The 7,500-nt window shown below is 45.2% G+C and overlaps 1 protein-coding gene across 1 annotated transcript in view; it reads right to left on the reverse strand.

Moving 5' to 3' along the window:
• Positions 1-7,190, reverse strand: part of LOC119577937 (protein yippee-like 2) — a 71,485-nt gene extending 64,295 nt beyond the window's left edge. Inside the window, exon 1 of the mRNA XM_037925623.1 lies at positions 6,584-7,190. The gene's annotated coding sequence lies outside the window, so the exon portion shown is untranslated. The remainder of the gene's footprint in view (positions 1-6,583) is intronic.
• Between the last annotated feature and the right edge of the window lie 310 nt (positions 7,191-7,500).

The raw sequence follows: 7,500 nt of genomic DNA on the forward strand, positions 1-7,500 counted from the left end.
TTGCCTGCAACGGGAGAGAAATTGAACGCTGAAAGCAACATCATCTCTTTCGTAACCGTCACTCAAGCCTCGCCTATTGGCCAACTTCATGCCTTCCAGCTGTGTACACCCTGCGCCGCACCCTTCATTCATGCCAATCTGCACTGCTGTAATTATTCAGGAAAGCGACGACAATTCACTACGGCAGGCCAGTCTCAGGAGAGGATACCCACGCGATTGTCCCTCCTATCTGTCGTTCTTTTTATTCAGATTTGGCACGCCAGTCTTGGCATCGTGTATCTTGACGTTTGCACAGATTTTATTTCGGCTGTTCCTCACTCGGTAAAATACAGCAGAAACAATGATTACAAAGAAACATCAGGTTTTAAAAATAACACAAAAGTCGGGACAAAGCCAACTTCATAATAATAATAATGATCTCCAAGCATTGAGGTGTGGGTAACAAGAGCAAAGGGTTTAATGATTCTAGCAAAGACAGTGACAAGAGCAAATATGACTCAGCGAAAGAACGGATGACAAAGACAAAAATAATAATAACAAAAAAGGGAAACGTGATTACGTTCAACATAGAGACGATGCGCTATAGACCTATAGAGAAATATAAAACTAGTCGAGATAACGTCACAAAACATACAGAAGGCAAAGGAGAAGGGAAAAGAACAAGAGGAAGGGAAGGGGGAAAGAGAAAGGATGACGAGAAAAGAGAAGGCGAAGAAAGGAAGATGAGGAGGAAAGAGGTTGGAGAAAGACGGGGGAGAGAAATGTGTAGCGCGGGAAAGTTGAAGGTGGAGGAGGGGAGAAAGAAAGGAAGGATGAAGGATAAAGAAGAGAATAAGGAGGAGGAGGAAGAGGTGGAGGGAGCGAGAGAGAGCAAGGGGGAGCAAAGGACGGCGTAGAGGCGGGGGCATCGTCTTCGTAACAACTCCACTTCCTCAATAAAGTGTGGGAGTTAACCACAGTTCTCAATCATACTTCGAGAATTTCGTGTTCTTCAAACGCAGTGAACACCACTCCTCTACACAGATAAACAGACCTTTATATAATGCCAGAAAGACACAAATAATGTTAACACTGAATAACTTTTCGTGCATAAACATATGCAAAGAGTATCTCTCTCTCTCTCTCTCTCTCTCTCTCTCTCTCTCTCTCTCTCTCTCTCTCTCTCTCTCTCTCTCTCACACACACACACACACACACACACACACACACACACACACACACACACACACACACACACACACACACACACCTGTATCTATAAATTGGTTCCCAAACGCACACTAGAACAAGGATGAGCTGCCTTGACAGAAAGTATATTTAGACTTCATATCTAATTAATCATCTAAATTATGGCTCTGGCGGATACGAATTGCAGAAGATGAAGATGAAAAAATATAAACATTTTACACAAAATAATAATAATAATAACAATAATAGTGTTACTAAAAACAAAAATAATAGTGAAAAGGGTGCTAATAATAATAATAAACAACATCAGTATCTCATTAACCTGCTATTTCTCTTCATCGCAACCCAAAGGAAAGTCTAAACACACCTTAAAATATCTCACACCTGATCACGCATATGACAAATGAAATACTCCCACGAATCATTAACATCAGAAGTAGATACTTCCCAGACGTAACACATGCAGAATCAGGAGAGTTTCATTGGTGACAGCATAGTCAATATAAGCGTTGGTTCCCCCGAACTCTGCCTCCTCGGTTTCACTTTTCCTTACAACAAAGCACAAGCAGCCAAGCGAGGTGACATCACCACTAGGCTACACAGATGCGGGAACCCTTTCTCCAAACAATAAGAAACTGCACTTTCAGATGCTACTTTGCTACCAGCAGCAGCTTCAACTAGCGGGCTCGGAGTTTTACGCAGTTTCACAGTATCACAGCGTCGGTCAGCCACGCAAGAGACCCGTCCTACCTTTGCCTGCTGACGAAGTGGCTCGGCCATGAGGGGGGGCGTCGAGGAACATGGCGAAGAAACAAAAGGCAAAGTCCAACTCGGAGCTTCTGCTGGCGTGTTGCTGTTGCGCAGTTTGTTACCTACACTGATCCCCGTGCCGAGAAAGCAGCTGTTGGCCCAGCTTTCACCCTTAGTCTCTCTCTCAGTCTCTCTCTCTCTCTCTCTCTCTCTCTCTCTCCCTCTCTCTCTCTCTCTCTCTCTCTCTCTCTCTCTCTCTCTCTCTCTCCCTCCCGCCCTCTCTCTCGCTCTCTCTCTCTCCTCTCTTCCTCTCTCTCTCTCTCTCCTATCTCTCTCTCTCCTCTCTCTCTCTCTCCGTCTCCTCCTCTCTCCCTCTCTCTCCCTCCTTTTCTCTCTCTCTCTCTCTCTCTCCTTTTCTCTCTCTCTCTCTCTCTCCTTTTCTCTCGTCTCTCTCTCTCCTCTTTCTCCTCTCTCTTTCTCTCTCTTTCCCCTTTTCTCTCCTCCTCCTCTCTCTCTCTCTCTCTCTCTCTCCTCTCTCTCTCTCTCTCTCTCTCTCTCTCTCTCTCTTCCCTCTACTCTTTCTCTCTCTTTTTTCCTCTCTCTCCTTTTTCTCTTTCTCTCTCTTTTTTCTCTCCTCCTTTTCTCTCTCTCTTCCCCCTCTCTCCGTCGTTCTCTTCCCCTCGTCTCTCCCTCTCTCTCCTCTCATCTCCCCCCCCTTTTTTTTTTGCCCCCCCCCCCCCCCCCCCCCCCCCCCCCCCCCCCCCCCTTTTTTTTTTTTTTTTTTTTTTTTTTTTTTTTTTTTTTTTTTTTTTTTTTTTTTTTTTTCCCCCCCCCCCCCCCCCCCCCCCCCCCCTTTTTTTTTTTTTTTTTTTTTCCCCCCCCCCCCCCCCCCCCCCCCTTTTTTTTTTGCGGGCCCCCCCTTTTTTTTTTTTTCCCCCCCCTTTTTTTGGGGGGGGGGGCGGGCCCCCCCCCCCCCTTTTTTTTTTTTTTTTTTTTTTTTCAATTTTCTTTTTTTTTTTTTCTTCCCCCACCCCCACCCCCTTTTTTTTTTTTTTTTCCCCCCGTTTTCCCCCCCTTTTTTTTTTTTTTGTTTTTTTTTTTTTTTTTTTTTTTTTTTTTTTTTTTTTTTTCCCCCCCCCCCCCCCCCCTTTTTTTTTTTTTTTTTTTCCCCTTTCCCCCTTTTTTTTTTTCCCCCCCCTTTTTTTTTTCCCCCCCCCCCGTTTTTTTTTTTTTTTTTTTTTTTTTGGGGGGGGGGGTTTTTTTTTCCCCCCCCCCCCCTTTTCCCTTTCTCCTTTCCCTTTTCCCTTTTCCCTCTCTCTCCTTCTCTCTCCTCTCTCTCCTTCCTCTCCCTCTCTTCTCTCACTCTCTCTCCTTCTCTTCCCTCCCTTTTCTCTCTCTCTCTCTCTCCCCTCTCTCTCTTCTTCTCTCTTTCTCCTGTTCTCCTTTTCTCTCTCTCTCCTGCTCTTCCTTTTCTCTCTCTCTCCGTCTCTCCATTTCTCTCTCTCTCTCTCTCCTTTTCTCTCTCTCTCTCTCCTCTCTTTCTCTCTCTCTCTCTCTCCTTCCTTTCTCTTCTCTCTCTCTCCTCTCTCTCCCTTTTTCTTTCCCCTTTTTCCCTTCTCTTCTCTCTCCTCCTTTCTCTCTCCTCTCTCTCTCTTCTCTCTCCTTTTCTCTCATCTCTCTCTCTCTCTCTCCTCTCTCCTCTCTCTCTTTCTTTCTCTCCTCTCTCTCTTTCTCTCTCTCCTCTCTCTCTCTCCTTTTTTCCTCTCTCTCTCTCTCCTTCTTTCCTCTCTCTCTCCTCTCTCTCTCTCTCTCTCTCTCTCTCTCTCTCTCTCTCGCTCTCTCTCTTCTCTCTTTTTCCTTCTTCTCTCTCTCTCTCTCTCCTCTCTCTCTCTCTCTCTCTCTCTCTCTCTCTCTCTCTTCTTCTCTCTCCCCCTCTCTCTCTCTCTCCTCTTCCCCTCCTCTCTCTCTCCTTTCTCTCTCTCTCTCTCCTTTCCTATCTCTCTCTCTCCCTTCCTATCTCTCTCTCTCTCTTTCTCTCTCTCTCTCTCTCTTTCATGTCTCTCCCCCCCTCTTCTTCTTCTCCCCTTCCCCCTCTCTTCTTCTCCCCTTCCCCCTCTCTTCTTCTCCCCTTTCCCCTCTCTCATCCCTTCCCCCTCTGTTCTTCTCCCCTTCCCTCCCTCGTTCTCTCTCATATATTGTTATATATTCTCTCTCTCTCTCTCTCTCTCTCTCTCTCTCTTCTCTCTCTCTCTCTCTCTCTCTCTCTCTCTACTCTCTATCTCTATCTCTCTCTCTCTCTCTCTCTCTCACACAACACACAAAACACACACACACACACACACACACACACGCAACGCACACGCACACGCATCAGCAAACCACACGCACACGCACAAAGCACACGCACACGCACACATATATATATATTCATATATATAAATATTATAATATATAAAATAAATATATATATATATAATATATATTATATATATAATATATATACACATATACATACACATACTTATGTATATTTTATATAAGAAATGTATGTAAGTACTATATATAAATACATATATATACACATAGATATATATATATTTTTTTTTTATATTATATATATATAATGTATGTGTATTATGCATGTATATATGTATGTATGTATGTATGTAATATATATATATATATATATATAATATATATATATATAATATAAATATATATATATATATTATATATATATATGTAAATGTATATGTATATAGTCATATATATGATTATATATTTGTATATGTATATGTATAATTATAATGTATAATGATATGTATATGTATATACATACACAAATATAAATAACAAATATAAATAACAAGTTATATTTCTAATTGAGAACAACTATATACACTATCGTCACGCCCTACGACGAAACGGGTTTCTACATCACTAAGTGATAAAAAACACATAACAGACTCTTCCGCGACAAAGATATCGTCCACAAGATCCACGAAAAAAAACACACATTTGCACACGCCGTTACCTCTTCTCGGCTACATAAATCCGGGTTGTATTACGTCGACAATCCAGACGAAGAGAATTAGGCAAAAATGAGCGCGGGGGGAAAGAGAGAGAGAGAGAGAGAGAGAGAGAGAGAGAGAGAGAGAGATGGAAAGAAAGAGGAAGAGAAGAGAAAGAGAGAAGAAGAGAGGAGAGAGGAGAGAGAAGAGAAGAAGAGAGAGAGAAGAAGAGAAAGAGAGAGAGAGAAAGAGAGAGAGAGAGAGAGAGAGAGAGAGAGAGAGAGAGAGAGAGAGAGAGAGAGATAACACGACGAATGAAAAACACAAAGGGCCTTTACATCGTCGCGTGTTTCTTTCCTCCCTAGTGGATAATGCAAACGGAACACTGACCTCTTAGCCCAACCCCTCCCTCCTGCCTTCCCCTCTGAGACGTCCACTCAGTGCACTTAAACTAAATCAATTTCTTTTACATTTTGATTCGCTTCTACAACCCTTTTCTTTCCATAGCCTCTTGATAAGGCAAATCGGCTGCGGTGGTTGATGATCGGAGCACAAAATGGAATATTAAGGGGAAGAGAGACAGAGCAAGCGAGGTGCGTAGTGTGAGAACGTGTCAGTGTGATTCTTAGGGTGCGGGGATAAGAGAAGGTGAAGAGGGGAGGGACAGCGTAGGATGGGCAATCTAATGAAGAGGGAGATTGAGGACAACAGACAAGGCGGATCGGGATATACAGAGTCCGACTGGGGTCAGAGAAAGATGAGGAGCGGAAGTGAGTGATGTGGTGAAGAGTGATGAAGAGGAAGGGAAGGAGAGGGGAAAAGAGAGAAGGAAAGTGCAAGCGAGGGAAAGGAATAATGTGGGGAAAAGAAAGAATGAAGGGGGAGGGGGGAGAAGGAGAAAGGAAAAGGAAAAGGGAGAGGGAGAGGGAGAGAGATTGAGAACAGGATGAAGGAGGGAGAGGGAGATGAGGATAGGATGAGCGAGGGAGGGAGGGAGAGAGAGGGGGGAGAGAGAGAGAGAGAGAGAGAGAGAGAGAGAGAGAGAGAGAGAGAGAGAGAGAGAGAGAGAGAGAGAGAGAGAGAGAGAGAGGGGGGGGGGGGGTCTTCAAAAGAACCGAAGTCGACAGAGGAAAAGCTACGTCCGCTATATCAGACCAGCGCGAAGGGACGAAGGTTAGGAGGCCAGCAGAGTACGTGACCCGAGATGGCCTGGTGAGCGAGCGGCGTCAAGGGCACGTGGGTCATCTGCTCCACTGTTTCCCCACAACAAACTCCTCAACACCACTTTACGAGACAGCACACGCTCGCCCGCCGTCACAAAACGCCTCACTATGGGTTGGTTGTGGTTGTGGTGGGGTTGTCACGCTTGATAAGCAAAGGAAAAAACATATCGAAATGACAGCTTAATCAGGATCGCTTCGAGCGAAACGACTTCGGAAGCGATGAGGGTTGACACTGGTGGCCGCGTGCCAGGAGGACGCTCGGTACGTTCTCTCCACCTTTCACGGTCAAGTACAGAATAGAAGTCCCTAATACTATTGCCTGTAATTCACTCAGCCTCTATTAGTGAGGGATGCTCTTAAGTTGGAGAGGAAAAATATAGTGCATTAAGTACATAATCCCGCATGACTTACTAAGGGTACGAATACTGGCTCTCTTGTTGTTGTTGTTGTAGTTGGGTGGTAGTCTTGAGCGAGACTCACCTTGAGACAGTTTGGAGGCGTATGGCTCACTCACTAAGAAGTCAAGAGTGCAAAACACACGCACACTCACTATCAATTTTATCACTACGAGCGTGGTATTTTAACTTGTAATATCTGAGGGCACCCGTGCACAAGAGTTCGCACCGAGCGTTCGTCAACACTCGCCAAACTCTCAAAATTCGTCAAAATTCCAGCTGAGCAGAGAGAGGTCTGTCCTGGCGGGCATGGGCGCGACTTGGCTGTGTAGGAGCGCCGCCCTTGTACATGCACACCTCTATTTTGGCACGGCGTTGCTAAGTCCGCTTGTCAGGTGGGCCTGTCCGCAGGCGGGGAAGAGCGAGGGCCAGAGTGCAGGTTGTTGCCCCCACACTCATGGCTGATGTGCCACCACTCCTGTTGTCACCTCGGTCTCGCCTAATTCCACGCACTTCACCTGTGACAGGGAGACTACAGGTGATCTGGCCCACTGGCCTATGTATCGACCAGACCGAGGTGAGCAGTGAGATGGAAACTACTTCTTTCTGCGAGACCACGATGTAAACTGAAGCCAACGGGAACACAAGAGCGCGGCTGCCACCTCCACCGCGCCCGTTGCCAGCGACCGCCACCACCACAATCACCACTTCCTGCGTACATACCTTAAACAACTAAAATCCATTATATATCCACTTCTTACTTTGAAATCCGATCAACAGGAGTGCATCAAATGCAATAAAATTGAAATCGAGGGGTGACACCTTCCCATTTCTTAGAGGTTTCCAGCTAACAAAGACTGTTGCATCTTGGCGCAGAACCGTGCCAGCTGTCACCATAATCGAGATTAATAAAGCTTAATGTACGTTCCATGT

This window comes from Penaeus monodon, chromosome 10, assembly GCF_015228065.2.
Source record: "Penaeus monodon isolate SGIC_2016 chromosome 10, NSTDA_Pmon_1, whole genome shotgun sequence".
Taxonomy (NCBI): Eukaryota; Metazoa; Arthropoda; class Malacostraca; order Decapoda; family Penaeidae; genus Penaeus; species Penaeus monodon.